An 18,118-nucleotide genomic window follows, 5' to 3' on the forward strand; every position below is an offset into this window, starting at 1 on the left:
TTTAGTACCAGCTATTGAACTCAGGGGCACTTAACTCTGATCCACATCCCCTGGCCATTTTTATATTTTTAGAGAAGGGGTCTTGCTATGTTGCTGAGACTGGCTTTGAAATCACATTCCTCCTGCCTCAGGCTCCAGAGCCACAAGGAATGTATATGTGCACCACTGTGCTTTACTCAAAAGTAAATTTTGATGTCGTAGAAAATAATCATCCAACAAAGATTTTGAATATTGGAGCATTTGAATGGTGGTGATAGTTTGGTGAGAGTAATCTAAAAGCAGTTTTAGACCAGTTTGGGCAGTAATTTGGCATTATTGAGACTTGTTAATTGCACATGATCTATACTAACTTGTTAGGTAAAAATAGGAAAGAGATTTAGCCTTCAAGGATTATTTTCTTTTAGACAGATTGAAATAAAACATTCCATTTTCTATTATATGTACAGAAAATGAAGACACAGCACAAGGAAAAGTGTGTTTTTATGGCCTTAGGACCTCTCCAAAGCAACAAGGCATATACATGTATGATAGCAATACACCATGCAGACAAGCACCTCAGCTCAATTCAGCAATTATAAACTGAGCACCTATTATGTATATGCTGCTGTGCTTAGAGCTGGTATAAAGACATGGATACACAGTCCCTGGTAGGCACCCATAACTTAGCTCAAGTAGCTTAATATAGCATCTCAGATGCAACATAAAGGCATACTAAGGCACACAAGGAACACTAAGAAGGCAGCATAAACTTTGCTAATGGGAGTTCACTTAATGATGGACTTTATGGAGGGGATGTGATTACACTGGGCTAGGCATCAAAGAATCATGAGAAAATTTTTGGTAGACAGAGTGATGAGAGTGTGTGGGCAGGGATCAGCTAGAAACAAGACACAGATGTGAACAAGCTTTTTGCATTGGGGAGGTGCAAAAGCTCAGTAAGATGGGAGGATAAATCAAAAGGGAAGGGGAATGACAGGAGATAAGGAAATAGCCAGTGTCCAAGGGGCACAAGTCTTCACTGTTTTTGAAATCACCCTGAAGGCATGGATTGGGAAAGGAGAGGCTGGATCCAGTTAGGGTGCTATCATAATATTCTAGGTGAAGGACAGTGAGGATGTGGGACAGGGTCAGAGGAGATGGATCTGAGGGACTTAGGGAATGCCATCAGTGGGAAATGGGGACTAACTTGGGGTTGGGAGAAAGTTAGAAGTTGAGTATGAAGAAGGTAAGGGACAGAGTAAGCTAATGGGTAAAGAGTTAAGAGTTCATTTGGGAGCATGCTGAGTTTGAGGCGATTGTAGAAAATTTGGGTGAAAGAATCCAGCTATACCTGGAGAGGAGTGTTTGGGGCTGAAGAGGAATTAGGGAATCATGAACATGTTAGGTGCATGGAAGTGGATATGGTCACTCTTGGAGAGGGTCTGGAGTCCAGAGAACTAGGGACTAGGTGGTCAGGGAAGTTGTGGGATGAGTGTTGAAAGACAGGTAGTTTAGAATTCTGTGGCTCTCTGTGTGTTATATGAGCTCAGGATAATCAAAGTGATGCTCATAAAGGGATGTTAGGGAGTATAAAAACCAGATTAAGGGGGAACCTAGATCTCAAGCTAAGGATGCTGTCTTTTTTCCTCCAAAAAACTGTGACTTTTGAATGTCTTACAGTGACAGTTTGGTAGCAGTGTGCAGAACCAATGAGGAATGGGGACCTGAGACAGGTGAACTGGTTAGGTAACTGTGTAGGATACCTTCAGTAAAGTGATAGGAGCTGAATGCATAAGGAATGGAAATGAGAGGATACGCAGGAGCATAAATTCCAGGAAGGTTCAGAGGACATGACATCATGCACCATGGCAACTGGGATGTGGGGTGGTGGACAAAGCCATGAGCACAGTGATCCCACTTTGTTTTAACCATGTTTGTGGCACCTGAAACATACTTGTACCCTCAGTGTTCATGGAGGGGACAAATGATACAGTTGACAAAAAAAAAAAAGTTTTAAGAAACACTGAATGTAAAAAGATGATGATGAATTCTAATTTGAACATGGCCATTGGAAGTAGAGATGCCAGTAAAGAGTGAGGGGATGGGATGGGACACACCCAGAGTTGTGCATGGCTTCAGCCCATCAAGTATTGAGGACCTGAGTACTACAGGAGGAATAAAGATGAGCTGATGCCTTTTAAGGAGTACAGAAAGGTAGCAGACATATATACAGAATACCATAATATGAGGCAGAACATGCTTAATATTAAAGAAAAAAAGTTATTATACTGTGTCCTAAAGATAAAACAGGGAGAGAAAGCCAAACTGATTTGGGGAAGATGAGGAAAGTCTCCTTTGATGAGGTGGTTTTTTTGATGGGCAAAGGAAATGAAGAATATATAAGAAGGCATTGGAGAGCATGATCCTGAAAAAGGGCTGTGGGCAAGGACCTAGGTGGGCACATCTGATCAAGGCCAACTCCCCTTGTTTGGCCAACATGTGGGTTTTTTACTTGATTCAGTAACTACTTTGAAAATTGAGTGGAGATGAATAGTGAGATCCTGATACAAGGGTCCTTCCCCTTCCAAGTGAATGCCCAGGTGCTTCCTTCCCTGGCAGCCTGCAGGATCAGGAGCTTCCTATGGCCACATGTTAAAACAAGCATTCTGGGTAGAGGAAGTGATTGCATAGGTTTCTCTTGTGGCTTCTTTCTTTAGCACTTTGCCCTGGTCAACCTTGCCTGCCTGAATCCACAAGCACACTGTTCCAGAGATAACTCAAGGCAGGATTTATAGGAACTTTCTTTTAAAAGGAACCAAACAGTTCTTTAAGACCACAGGGTACTTAGGGAGAACAGAGATGCATGAGAGGAGTGGGTGATGTCATTTGACAGTTTATTTGCACACATTATAGAAGGCATTTCAAACATCTTGCACAAGGCAGTGGATTCTGAGGTATTTATCCCTTGGACAGCAGTGTGCATCATCTTATGTCCAGAGAGTTTTGGGTACTGATTTTAGACAATGAAAATCTTAATTCTAATTCTTAATTATCACTTAGGAGATTAGAAAGCAATAGGTGTGTGTTTTGATCTTGTTTGTGAGAAATGTAGCTGTTCTGTGTTTTGAAAACTGTCCTATTTTTGTTACTGGACGTTGAGCCCAGGGGAATTTATCACTGAGAGCTACATCCCTTCTTCATTATTATTATTGTCATTATTATTATTATTATTATTATTCATAGTAGTAGTGGTAGTGGTAGTATTGAGAAAGGGTCTCAATTAAATGCTTAGGGCCCTGCTAAATTTCAGATTTTGGCCTCAATCTTGTAATACTTCTGCCTCAGCCTCCCAGGCTGCTGAGATTACAGACATGTACACCACCCTGCCATGCTGAAGACTATCTTTTTAGACTTTGAAAATCCTTCATTGCACCCTGGACTGGGGAGTGTGCCTATGCTGAGAATAAGAGCCCTGCAGATTTACCAGCCAGGGAAACCTGTTTCTTCTCCTCTTTCTGGCTTGTGGGCCAGGACTCCTTCTGCCTGTGTGAAAGGGAATGCTGGTGTGTCACTCTCCTGAGAGACTCAGAAGTGTTGGCTCTACATCCAACCTGACAAGAATTGTCCCATACACCTCTCACTATTGCCAGGGTACTGAATTTTTACCAATCCCACATCCAGAGTGAAATCTGGAAAACCCAGCTCAGAGCTTTTTAAAAAGTTGTGACAGGGTATTTTAACAGCAGACTCTAAGCTATTAAAGGGTTGGTCAATAAGTGAAGGAGTGAAGAATTAATTTTAAAATATGTATGTGTGCTTTGTGTATTTATAACCTAAGTAGTGTCCACTAAAGAACAACAATTAAAAAAAAAGAAAGAAAGCCCCTTCCTGAGCTCCCATTTGGCCTGTACACTAAATATTCTTTAATTTGGTATGGGAGGCAAGTCGAAGAAACCTTTCGGACAGAAGTTGAAACAAACTTGAGTTTTCCCCAGAATATCAATACCTCTTTCCTTTATAAGTTGCTAAAATTTGTAGCAAAGAAGAAAAAATGTTCACAGTCTTGAAGAAATAACATTGCCCAGCTTTCCTAAGATGGTGTGGTCTGCTTCTTGGTCCATGGGAGGGAACCTAACCACTATGCTACACTTGATCACACTAGAGTGAGGTGAACCTCTATCAAGAACTATCTATATGCTTTAGTTTCCAAACACCAAATGGATTGCTTCTGACCCTGAGTCCACTGTTTTCCAGTATACTCATCTGGAGCAGCCTTAGTCCCTTTGCTCCTCTGAGTCCTACAGGACTGCAAGAGCCAAACATGCCTTTCCAGGTGAGTGTTTGGAAATGAACTTGTAAACATAGAACTTCTAAGGATGTCCTTTCTCTCAGTCCTGCAGAGGCTTAAGATAATGGATTCTGCCTCTTATTTGGTAAACAGGTTGGTTTACAAAGGGTGTTCATAGGGATCGGGCTGCACACCATTTTAGAGGTAGACATTTCTATTGTGGCACAAATGGTGTACTTATGTCAGCTGCCTATAAGTGCAACAATTAGTTCTTGAAGTGTTTAGTATATTTTAATTTCATTGTGAAAACTGGACATTTTTAAGGGAAGTAAAAATCTTAAGGAAAAACATAATAATCCAGTCATTCAACAGACTGGTTTACTTGAAATAAATTCAAAAGTAAAAATAGCAACAGTTTTCCCCTACTGGGATAGAAAAGTTACCTGCATACTTCTAAATTATAATCAAGTTCTTCTTGTTCTGTGACTTAAAAAAAAAAAAAAAAAAAAAAAAAAAAACAAAAAGAGTACCCAGGGCATTTGGTTAAAAACAATGAACTGCATATTGTTTGTATAGGGTGCTGCTAATATTGATCTCCCCCCAAAGGAGAGGTATTGAAATATGCTGGGTAATGATAAACCTACAGGGGGAAGCTGAAATACCTCAAATCTTCATTGCTAGAGTGGAATATACAGGAACAACATGACAAAACAGGGGAAGAAAGTGACCCTAACAAACCAAGATGCTATTTTGATAGAATTCAATGAAAGCATGGCAGTAAAAATGACAGAAAATGAGTTTAGAATCTACATCATCAAAATGATCCATGAAGGAAAAAATAAGAGAGCAAATGCAGGCAATGTATGATCACTCCAACAGTTAAAAGAGCAAATATAGGAAGGAAAAGAGCACTTCAGTAAAGAGATTGAGATACTGAAAAAAACACAAGAAATGAAAGAAATAATAAGCCAAATTAAAAACTCAATAGAAAGCATCACCAACAGACTAGATCTTATGGAAGACAGAATCTCAGCCAATGAAGACACAATATTTAATCTTGAAAATTAAGTTGAACAAACTTGGAATATGGTTAAGAAATCATGAACAGAATCTCCAAGAATTATGGGACATCATTAAAAGACCAAATTTAGAACAGATCCACAACAAGGCACATTATACTAAAAATACTTCCATACAAAATAAAGATAGGATTTTAAGGGTTATGACAGAAAATCATCATATTTTATATATAAGGAGAAACCAACACAGATATCATCAGATTTCTCAACCCAGATTCTAAAAGCAAGAAAAGTATGGAACAATATATTTCAAGCTCTGAAAGAGCATGGATGCCAACCAAGAATCTTATACACAGCAAAATTAACCTTTAGGTTTGATGATGAGATAAAATGTTTCTATGATAAACAAAAGCTAAAAGAATATACAAATAGAAAGCCTGCAGTAGAGAACATGTTCAGGAAAATATTTCATGAGAAGGAAATGAAAAATAATACAAATCTGAAAATGGAGAATCTACCCTAAAGGTAAAGTCAATCAAAGGACAAACCAAGTCAAGTTAAAAACTGAAAATAAGCCAAAATGACCAGGAATACAAACCATATCACAATAGTAACCCTGAATGTTAATTGCTTAAAATCATTAATCAAAAGACATAAACTGGCAGATTGGATTAAAAAGAAAGACCTAACAATATGCTGCCTTCAAGAGACTCATCTCATAGAAAAAGGCATCCACAAACTAAAGGTGAAAGGATGGGAAAAAATATACCATGGACATGAACTCAGTAAAAAAGCAGGGAACTCCATCCTTATATCAGTTAAAGTTGACTTCAAATCTAAGTCAGAAGGGATAAAGAAGGACATTTCATACAATTAGCCGAACTATAAACTAGCAAGGCATAACAATTTTAAATATTTATGCCCCAAACAATGATGCATTCATGTACATCAAACAAATATTTCTAAGTTTGAAGAATCAAATAGATAACAACCCAATAATATTGGGTGATTTTAACATACTGCTCTCACCACTGGATAGAGACTACAAACCAAAACAGAACAAAGAAGCTATAGAATTAAATAACACCATCAATGATATATACTTAATGGGCATGTATAGAATATTTCATCGATCCTTGAGCAAATACACTTTCTTCTCAGCAGCTCCTGGATTCTTCTCCAAAATAGACCTTATGTTATGCCACGAAGAAACCATTAGTAAATACAAAAAAAGATATATTATCTTGTGTTATTTTCTGTTCTATCAGATCATAATGGAATGCAATTAGAAATCAATGATAAAATTTAAAAAATATTATTCCTACAACTGGAAGCTAAGTAACATTCTATTGAATGATGCAATGATAACAGAAGACATCAGGAAGGAAAAAAATTCATAGAGGTGAAGGAAAAAAATACATAAAAAACTCTGGGAATTCTGAAAGCAGTACTAAGAGGAAAGTTCATTGTGTTGAGCCCATACATTAAAGGAATAAAAAGTCAACAATTAAATGACCTAACATTACATCTCAAAAGTCCTAGAAAAAGAAAAGCAGATCAATACCAAAAGTAGAAGACAGGAAATAATTAAAATCAGAGCTGAAATCAATGAAATAGAAACAAAGGAAACAATTCAAAAAATTGACAAAACAAAAAGTTGGTTCTTTGAAAAAATAAACAAAATAGGTAAATCCTTACCCACACTAACAAAGAGAAGAGAAAAAACTAAAATTACTAGAAATCATGATAAAAAGAAAATGTCATGACAGACACCATTGAAATACATAGTATAATTAGAAGCTACTTTGAAAATGTATATTCCAACAAAATAGAAAATATTGAAGACAATGATGATTTTTAGAAAGAGATGATCCTCCCAAACTGAATCAGGAGGACATACACATTTTAAACAGATCAATTTCAAGCACAGAAATAGAAGAAGCCATCACAAGCCTGCTAACCAAAGAAGCCCAGGACCAGAAGAATTCTCAGCCAAAGTAATACAAATATTCCTTACAGTATTCTATGAAATAGAAAAGGAGGGAACCCTTCCAAATTCATTCCTTGAAGCTAGTATCACTCTGATACCAAAACCAGATGAACACTCATCAAGGAAAGAAAACATTAGCCCAGTATCCCTGATGAACATAGATGTAAAAATCCTTAAAAAATTCCTGGCAAATCATGTACAAAAACATATTAAATAGATAGTGTACCTTGATCAAGTGGAATTTATACCAGGGATTGTCGGGGTTTCTAGGACCCCCAGCCTTGGGCATGGTCAAGATGGCGCCTGACGCTGAGCCAAAAGCGGCCAGCTATACAGTAAACAACCAGCGAATTCCAATGATTGGCTAGTTAATGATGTGATTAGAGCATGCCCCCCTCGTGTACCTATCCTATGCTTGCAGCTGTCCGCAGTTTACCTCGTGTACTCTCCCCTGATTGGTTGAAGTGTATATAAGCCTGGTGGGTGGGAGAGTAGAGAGGCAGAAGCGGAAGAAGCTGAGGGCGGCAGAAGCGGGAGAAGTGGCGGCGGCGGAGGCTGAAGCTGAGCTGGAAGCTGGGAGTGCGCGGAAGCTGGAAGAAGCTGAGAGAAGAGAAGGTGGGAGTGCCCGGAAGCTAGGAGTTAGAGAAGTGTAGGAGAGGGACTGTGCATAATAAACTTCCAAAGCTTCAGACGTTTGTCGTGTCTCTCTCTGCGGGCAGAGGGAACGCGATAACTGGTGCCGAAACCCAGGAAGATGAAGGCCTTATAAAAGAAAACAAGGTAAGATATTTGAAAAAAATTTTTTTGTATACAAGTTAAACCGGTTATAAAAAAGTTAAAGGGTGTCAGGATGCGCCATTGGCGGTCCTGGGGACACATGGAGTGCGGTCCGGTTGAAAGGTATCGGGATCCTGGCGCGTAGAACGCGGGTCAAAAGGTATCGGGATACGCCATCAGCGGTCCTGACGCGTAGAACGCGGGTTAGAAGGTATCGGGATGCTGACGCGTAGAACGCGGGTTAAAGGGTATCGGGATACACCATCAGCGGTCCTGACGCGTAGAACGCGGGTTGAAAGGTATCGGGATCCTGACGCGTAGAACGCGGGTCAAAAGGTATCGGGATATGCCATCAGCGGTCCTGACGCGTGGAACGCGGTCTAATTAAAGTGAAAGTAGAAACACGTTTGAAGTGGTCCAATTAGGGTGTAGATAGTACGTGAAAAGCCGCTATAAAAATTCTAATGCACACTTGATAGTTTTCCTTTCAGTAATCTTGTTGCTCCTGGCAGCTAGGCCACTGTTTGTTATTGTAATTGCTATAACTAAAGCTATTCAAATTAGTAACAATGGGGTCTGAACGTCTAAATTCAGAATGCAGCAACCTCTCAGGGAGTTATTGGAAAACCATGGGACGCCATTGGAGGAAAAAACAGCTAAAGTATTTCTTGATACTGTGGAAAGGATTTCCCCTTGGTTTTTGGATGAGGGCCTTTTGAATACCCTACAGTGGGAACAGCTGGGGAAAGACCTTTGTATAGCGGATAGGCAAAATCCTTTGCCAGTAGGCACTATGGCTATTTGGTCTCTTATTAAATCCTGTCTGCAAGATAAAAACAAAAAACCTTCACTCACCGAGCCTTTAGCTGAGGGAAGACAGGTTTTGGAAGAAATAAAAGAGCAATGTTCATATCTTTCTCAAAATTCAGAAAAAGGAACTAACTCAGATGAGGAACTATCGGAAGGGGAATTATCAGGGGAGGAACTGGAAAAAAGAGTACAAAGATTAAGACTAGATAAAAAGTCCCCTCTAGTGCCCGTGTTGCCTAGTGTACCTCCCATAAATAGGGAACCCCCTCATGAAGTGTCCGGTTTTGGATTACGCTCAGAATGGAATCATCTTGGATCTGTAGCGTATCCTGTTTTTGAGGATGCTCAAAATCAAAGATTCCACCAACCCTTAGACTTTAAAATAGTGAAACAGCTAAAAGAAGCAGTTAGCACATATGGTCCTCAGTCAGCTTTTACTATAGCCTTAGTAGATACCTTGACATCATTAAACTTAGTGCCCCAGGACTGGACTAATCTTGCTAGGGCCACTCTGTCTGGGGGACAGTACCTTATGTGGAAAACATCATGGCAAGAAATATCTACGGATACCGCCCACCGAAATGCAGCAGTGGGGAATCCCCAAGTCGATAGGGACATGCTTATGGGCGTAGGACCTTATGAAACCCTTCAGGCACAGCTTAATTATCATCCAGCAGTCTATGCGCAAATTGCCGTGACTGCAACCAAGGCCTGGAAAACATTACAAGGAGCAGGAGATTTGCAGGGCCAGTTGTCAAAGGTAACTCAAGGGAATAGTGAGCCCTATGCGGATTTTGTCGATAGGCTAATTCAGACAGCATCACGCATCTTCGGAGATGCAGAGCAAGCCATGCCCCTAGTAAAACAATTGGCTTACGAACAAGCTAACAGGTGGTGTAGGGAGGCCATAAGACCATGGAGAAACAAAGACTTGTTTGCCTACTTAAAAGTGTGTAGAGATGTAAATGATACTTCGGCGCAGAGCAGTGCCTTTGTAGCAGCCATAGACAGACAAACCACCTTGTTGTCTGCTGCACTTGCACAAGCCCAGGGGAGGTTCCCTTCAAGAACTAACAAAGAGCCTTTAGGATCATGTTTTGTGTGTGGACAGAAGGGACATTTAAAAGCCACTTGTCCAAACAAAAGGCCACCCTTTGCCCGGGGTGGGAACATCTATACAAAGAATAACCTGGGAACCGGACCTGGGCTATGTCCAAGATGCAGAGGAGGAAGTCATTGGAATAGTGCCTGTCAGCCTATTAGAGATAGGGAGGATAATTTCCTAGGGTTGAATCCTAAACTTCAAAAAAACAGGAGACAGGGCCCTCCCCGGGACCCGCAACAAATATACGGGGTAATTCAACAAATTCCCCGACGGTGGTATCCTCCCACAGAGAAGGGGAGCGCAGAGCCACCTCAGGAAGTGCCAGATTGGACATCTGTGCCACCTCCAGACTTATACTAACCCCAGATATGAGGGTGCAGATGATTGATACTGATTGGCATGAAAAAATCCCACAGAACAGTGTAGGACTATTACTAGGTAGAGGTTCCTCAACACTAAAAGGACTTATAGTACACCCAGGGATTATTGACCCTGATTTCACTGGACAAATAAAAGCCTTGGTCTCTTCACCAAAAGGAATTACGGTCATCTCTCCAGGGGATCGCATTGCTCAAATGCTTATATTGCCCAGTCGACATTCTTTGTGGCCCAGTAAAAATACAAATAAAAGACAAGGAGGTTTTGGATCAACAGGAACCACTTTAATAAACCTTACTATGGATATGGGACAGAGGCCCCTCCTAAAATTAAAAGTGGGAAATATGGAATTTACAGGTTTATTAGATACGGGAGCAGACAAAAGTATTATTAGCGCAATGGTCTGGCCAAAGCACTGGCCATTGATCACAGCAGCTCAGAGCTTGAGAGGCTTAGGAGTAGCAGAAAGCCCCAATCAAAGTGCTTCCTCATTATCGTGGAAAGATACAGAGGGACACACAGGAATATTTCAGCCATATGTCTGTAATGTTCCTATTAGCCTATGGGGACGAGACGTCCTGCAGCAAATGGATATGAAACTCACCACTGATCAGACTTACCAAGGGACTCCTGTAAGAAATATGTTACAAAATATGAACTATGATGATAAAAAAGGATTAGGAAGACATAGTCAAGGATCTACCCAACCACTGCCTTTACTTCCACCAAAAAATGATTCTCATGGATTGGGTTTTTTCCTAGGGGCCACTGATAAACCATCAATCCCTATAATATGGAAAGATGATAAGCCTCGCTGGATTCCACAGTGGCCCCTAACAAAAGAGAAGCTAGAGGCAGCTCATAAGTTAGTACAAGAGCAGGTAAAAGCAGGTCACTTACAACATTCTACCTCTCCTTGGAATACTGCAATATTCTTAACAAAGAAAAAAATCAGGAAAATGGAGGTTATTACATGATTTAAGAGCCATAAATGAACAAATGTACCCTATGGGACCCATCCAATGTGGACTCCCTCTTGTTACTGCATTACCAAAAAATTGGCCTACTATTATTCTGGATTTAAAAGATTGCTTTTTCTCTATACCCTTACACAAAAATGATTGTTGGAGATTTGCTTTTACTTTGCCCTCTCTTAATCACACTCAGCCTGACCAGAGATTCGAATGGACCGTGTTGCCTCAAGGTATGGCTAACAGTCCTACTATATGTCAAATATACATAGATAAAGCATTAACAACTACTAGACAAAAGTTTAAGAGATTGTTGATTTATCATTATATGGATGACATACTTATTTGCCATCCAGAAAAAGAAGTTTTGTTAGAAGCATTACAATTTATAACTCAAGCATAAGAAAAGAGAGGACTAACGATAGCCCCTGAAAAATTACAATTAGAGGAGATCCAAGAATATCTGGGTACAAGGCTCACTGCTACTACAGTCAGACCAACAAGGTTGACCATCAGGACAGATCAATTGAATACCTTGAACGATTTTCAGAAACTCTTAGGTGACATTAACTGGATCAGATCCAATTTAAAATTATCCACAGGGGAATTAAAACCTTTATTCGATATATTAAAAGGTAATCCTGACTTGAATTCCCCTAGGAAACTTACTCCCGAAGCACGGATATCCTTACAGCTAGTGGAGAATAGACTTCAGCAGTGTTACGTTGATCGTTGTGATCCTACTCAACCATTAAGTTTAATCATAATCTCAGAGAAGCATACCCCTTTTGGCATAGTTTGGCAAGGAGGACCTCTGCAAAGTATAAATCTCCCTAGCTCTCCAGCTAAAACATTGCAATCATATCCCCAAGCTATTGCTCAGGTAATATTCAAGGGAATAGAATCTTGCATTACTGTTTTTGGAATCCATCCGTCTATTATTATAACTCCTTATTCCACTCAGCAAATTAAATGGCTAATTAATAATGATGATGATTGGTCAGTATTATATTGTTCCACTTCAGCTCAGTTCGATAACCATTATCCCCAACATCCCTGAATTCAATTCTGTAAAAATACTCCCATAGTTTTTCCAAAAGTGACTAGTGTCCAGCCTCTTAAAGACTGTGTAACCATTTTTACTGATGGCTCCAAAAATGGAGTAGGTGCAGTACTTATTAGTAAACAACTTCACACCATAATAGTTCCACCCAACTCCGCACAGGTTACTGAACTTGCAGCTGTAATATTAGCCTTTAAATTAGCAGATAATCAGCCATTCAATCTTCTATCTGATAGCTTATATATTGTTAACGCTTTACAGGTTCTTGAAACAGTATCCCATATTTCTTCCATGTCCACGGTAGCTTCTTATTTTACTACGCTACAAAACCTTATCCTACAGCGTAAACATCTATTCTATGTAGGACATATTAGAGCTCATTCTAATTTACCAGGACCTTTGGCCAATGCTAATGACTTGGTAGATATGGCCATCAAATCAATTTTTGTCTTTTCCATAGAGGAACAAGCAAAACTCTTTCATGAAAAATTCCATGTAAATTCCACTACTTTGAGCACAAAATTTCCTATATCTAAATGTATGGCTCGACAAATAGTAAAAAATTGTCAACATTGTGTTCCTTTAATCCCAGTACAATCCTTTGGAGTTAACCCCAGGGGACTGCTGCCTGGTCATATTTGGCAGATGGATGTAACCCATATTTCTGAATTTGGTACTGTTAAGTATGTACATGTGTCAGTAGACACTGCTTCAGGGGTCATTATGGCTTCCGCTCATTCTGGAGAAAAGGTAAAAGATGTCATTCAACACTGCCTACAAGCATTTACTGGCTGGGGCATACCTAAAGTTATTAAAACAGATAATGGTCCTGCTTATACTTCCAAAAGCTTCTGGTTGTTTTTACAAACATTTAACATCCAATCAGTCACTGGCATCCCCTATAATCCTCAGGGACAGGGCATTGTGGAAAGAGCACCTCTTCCTTTAAAAAATTGTCTAAATAAACAAAAAGGGGGAATAGGAGCCTCCTACAAGTCTCCTAAAGATAAACTTAATTTAGTTCTTTTCATTCTAAATTTCTTAACTCTGGATAGGGACGGCCATTCTGCAGCTGATCGACATTATAATCCCCATGATACTCCTCAAGTATGGGCAAAATGGAAAGATATCCTGACAGGTTGTTGGAAAGGACCGGATCCAGTCCTTCGTTGGGTCTGAGGGTCTGTTTGTATTTTCCCACAGGATCAACAGACTCCAGTCTGGATTCCAGAAAGGCTAATCAGAGTTTTACAGCATGCAAGTGATGCTGCTCCTCCTCGCAGTGGCGAGTCTGAGCCTTCTTCCAATAACAAAAACTCAGACGGAAAGGCAAACCCGGAACCTATGGGCCATTGTTAGCCTGGCCATATTTTTCACTTCTAACTAACACATTTTTTATCTTTCCTTTTCTTGTTTTTCACCAATTCCTCTACAAGTCTGTCGGTTCTGCTGATGATTTTTCAGGTCGTGATGCTTTTGGGGACAAGGCTGTCTCTAGTCTTTCTTCGCTTTGGCAGGAGGAATTCTGCACTTTGCCGTTGGAATCATGCTGCAGGTCAGACCCAGAGTGGAGCAACTCGTTCTGCTCACCCTAGCTGTAATATTGCTTTTCCTCCCACATCAGCTTGTGTATTTCCTCCCTTTTATGTTTCTACCAACTAACATTTCTAATAACACCTCTTAACTGTTCACTAACCGTGTGCTATCTCTCACAATGCTGGAATGGTTCTTTTGCCACCCGTGCAATTTGCACATTTCTATCTTCCTACCAGTCCTAGTTTCTGTTGCAGATATAGAATTGCCAGTGCTATTATCAAGAAACAGAAGAGGCTTTGACATTGCAACAGCCGTGATCACTGCCATCACAGTCCTTGCAGTAGCAGCATTGACACAACCATAACAACGATCATTCGGCCGAAAGTGCAGCTGCAGCCTTACAGACCATAGAGACTCTATTAGAGAGTGGACTCATTATAAGAACAAGTGGATACCTTGCAAGAACTTTTGGGACTGGGATGCGTTTATTCCCTGAAAACTGTTTTGTGTTGCTCGTATTGTAACTCCATTGGGATGTATATTGTTTCTGTATTTAATATGGCTATATGGGTTTTCTTCTGTTTATAGATTTGTCAAACAGCGGGCAGGCTTAGGAGCTATGGTGGTACTCCTCTGCCTTGGCCTCCTTCTCTTCATTCATTTTGGCATGCATCTACGAGCTAGCCAATAGAGAGATCAAATTATCTTTCATCAGGCCATGACCACCCTAAAGGCCGACAGCCCCCCATTAGTATGGCTCTTGATGCTGGACCGGTAGTCAAAGACGGGTAATGAAGGAGGTGGCTGTGTACCAACCTAAGACAGGAACTGCAGCATGCTCTGCAGGCTCTGATGACGGGTAAGGACATATGCTGACCACTCAGCCTAAGACAGACACGGTCCCGAGCCTTAGTTTAATAGTAAAGAAGGGGGATCTGTCGGGGTTTCTAGGACCCCCAGCCTTGGGCATGGTCAAGATGGCGCCTGACGCTGAGCCAAAAGCGGCCAGCTATACAGTAAACAACCAGCGAATTCCAATGTTTGGCTAGTTAACGATGTGATTAGAGCATGCCCCCCTCGTGTACCTATCCTATGCTTGCAGCTGTCCGCAGTTTACCTCGTGTACTCTCCCCTGATTGGTTGAAGTGTATATAAGCCTGGTGGGTGGGAGAGTAGAGAGGCAGAAGCGGAAGAAGCTGAGGGCGGCAGAAGCGGAAGAAGCGGCGGCGGCAGAGGCTGAAGCTGAGCTGGAAGCTGGGAGTGCGCGGAAGCTGGAAGAAGCTGAGAGAAGAGAAGGTGGGAGTGCGCGGAAGCTAGGAGTAAGAGAAGTGTAGGAGAGGGACTGTGCATAATAAACTTTCAAAGCTTCAGACATTTGTCGTGTCTCTGCGGGCAGAGGGAGCGCGATAAGGGATGGAAGGTTGATTCAATGTCTGGAAATTAATACATAATTCATCACATCAATAGAATTAAAGTTAAGAATCATATAACTATTTCAATAGGTGCTGAAAAACCATTTGATAAAATACAGCACCTCTTCATGCTCAAAACAGTGAAAAATATAGGGAGAGTAGAAATATACCTCAACATTGTAAAGACTATCTATGCTAAGCCCACAACAACATCATTCTTAATGGAGAAAAACTGAAAGCATTTCCTCTAAAAACTGTAACAAGGCAGGGATGACCTCTTTCACCACTTCTGTTCAAAATCATCCTTGAAACACTAGCCAGAGTCAGACTAAACAAATTAAAGGAATATGATAGGAAAAGAAGAAATCACGGTATTACTATTTGCTGATAACATGACTCTATATTCATAGGATCCAAAAACTCCACCAGAACACTTTTAAAACTAACAAATTCAGTAAAGTAGCAGGATTAAAATCAATATACAAAAATCTAGTGTATTTCCATTCATAAGTGATGTAGTCTCTGAAAGAGAAATTAGGAAAACCACTCCATTCACAATAGCCTCAAAAAGAAAAAGAAAAAAAAAACTTGGAAATCAATCTAACAGAAGAGGTGAAAGACCTCTACAATGGAAACTACAGAACACCAAAGAAAGAAGTGAATGAAAATCTTAGAAGATGGAAAGATCTCCCATGTTCTTGGATAGGCAGAATTAATATTGTCAAAACGGCCATTCTACCAAAAGCACTATGCAGATTCAATGCAATTCCAATTAAAATTCCAATGGCATTCCTCATAGAAATAGAGAAAGAAATCATGACATTCATCTGGAAACATAAATGACCGAGAGTAGTCAAAGCAATTGTGAGCAGAAAGAGTGGAGCAGGAGGTGTCATAACACCAGATCTTAAACTATAGTACAGAACAATATTAACAAAAATGGCATGGTATTTGCATCAAAATAGACAGGGAGACCAAAACTATAGAAGACACAGAAAGAAACCCACAAAAATATGGCTGTCTGATACTATACAGAGGGGTCAAAAACATACAATGGAAAAAAAGATAACTTGTTCAACAAATTGTGCTGGGAAAACTGGTAATATGCAGTAAAATAATATTAAACTTCTATTTCTCACCCTGCACGAAACTGAAATGAGATTTTTTTCAACAAAGTGTACAATCAATAATGTGAAAAGAGAGCCTACAGAGGGGATAAAATCTTTTTCATACACACTTCAGATAGAGAACAGATCTCCAAAATTTATAAAGAACTTACAAAACTTTACACCAAAAATACGTAGAACCCAATCAATAAATACACCAAGGAGCTGGATGGATACTTTACAGAAGAAGTTATTCAGGTGATTAATAAATAGATGAAAAAGTGTTTAACACCTCTAGTAATTAGAGAAATGCAAATTAAAACAACTGTAAGATTCCATCTTATTCCAATTAGAATGACTATTATCAAGATCACAAACAATAATAGATATTGGTGTGGATGTGGGGGAAAAGGAACACTCATACATTGCTGCTGGAGTTACAAATTGGTGCATTCACTCTGTAAAGTAATATGGAGATTCCTCAGAAAACTTGGAATAGACCCACCTTTTGACCCAGGTATCCTACACCTCAGTTTATACCCAAAGTACTTCAAATTAACATACTACAGTGACAGAGTCACATCAATGTATTTAGCAGCTCAATACACAATAGCTAGATTGTGGAACCAAACTACATGCCCCTCAACAGCTGAATGAATAAAGAAACTGTGGTATAAATACACAATGGAATACTATTTAGCCATAAAGAATAATATTATGACATTTGCAGATAAATGGATGGAATTGGAGTGTATCGTGCTAAGTGGAATAAGCCCATACCAAAAAACCAAAGGCTGAATGATTTCTCTTATAAGTGGATGATGATACATAATAGAGATGAGGGGGATGAGAGAAGAACAGAGGAACATTAGATTACATAGAGGGAAATGTGAGGGTGGAGGGGGCAGGGGCATGAAAGTTGTTGAAATGAGACAGACATCATTATGTTATGTACCTGTATGATTACATGAATGGTATGAATCTACAGAATGCACAGCTATAGAAACAAAAAGTTGTACTCCATTTCTCTACAATGAATTAAAATGTATACCATAAAAATAATAAAAAATGAAGATTTAGTTGCTTTATCATACAGAACTCTCTGCAAGAAGAGAGCATTATTTATTATTCACTTACATGCTAGAATACTGCAGTAGTATCACTTTCTAACATGTGGATACTGGTAATTTTTTTCTTTGATATCAAAACATTGTTACCAACTCACATTTTATCATTTGGAAATGTGAGTATAAGCAGGACAAATCCTAGGGGCAGGAATGAAGCAGGGGTAGACACAGTGCAAACTCCCCCTACCTAACCTAGAGTTGCTTCATCTATTTTGCATGCTGTGTCCCCAGTGTGGTTTATTTCAATCTAGTTGCATTTCTTTGTCTCCCACACCATTGAGCACATAGTATTTTGCCTGTTTATCTGGCAAACTTCAGTAGACTGTGGTCCCTGTTCCCAATGGTGTCTCTCAGCATCTAGCTAGTTGACTGGTAAAAAAATGATGTCAGTAATTATCAGAGAATTTCTAAATGATAAGATGCCAAAGAATTCATAAAGAGATGCCAACAATAGGTAAGTGTTAAAAAAATCAAGTCTCTTTAACTTTTGAGTTGGTCATTTTGCTTGTCAAAATTACATATGATAAGTACCATCTCTGTGCCAGATGTATGATGTA

The 18,118-nt window shown here is 39.7% G+C and overlaps 1 long non-coding RNA gene across 1 annotated transcript in view; it reads left to right on the plus strand.

Moving 5' to 3' along the window:
• Positions 1-4,730, plus strand: part of LOC124973171 (uncharacterized) — an 83,295-nt gene extending 78,565 nt beyond the window's left edge. Inside the window, exon 3 of the long non-coding RNA XR_007106625.1 lies at positions 4,234-4,730. This is a non-coding gene — a long non-coding RNA (uncharacterized LOC124973171). The remainder of the gene's footprint in view (positions 1-4,233) is intronic.
• The last annotated feature ends 13,388 nt before the right edge of the window (positions 4,731-18,118 follow it).

This window comes from Sciurus carolinensis (assembly GCF_902686445.1).
Source record: "Sciurus carolinensis chromosome 14 unlocalized genomic scaffold, mSciCar1.2 SUPER_6_x, whole genome shotgun sequence".
NCBI lineage: Eukaryota > Metazoa > Chordata > Mammalia > Rodentia > Sciuridae > Sciurus > Sciurus carolinensis.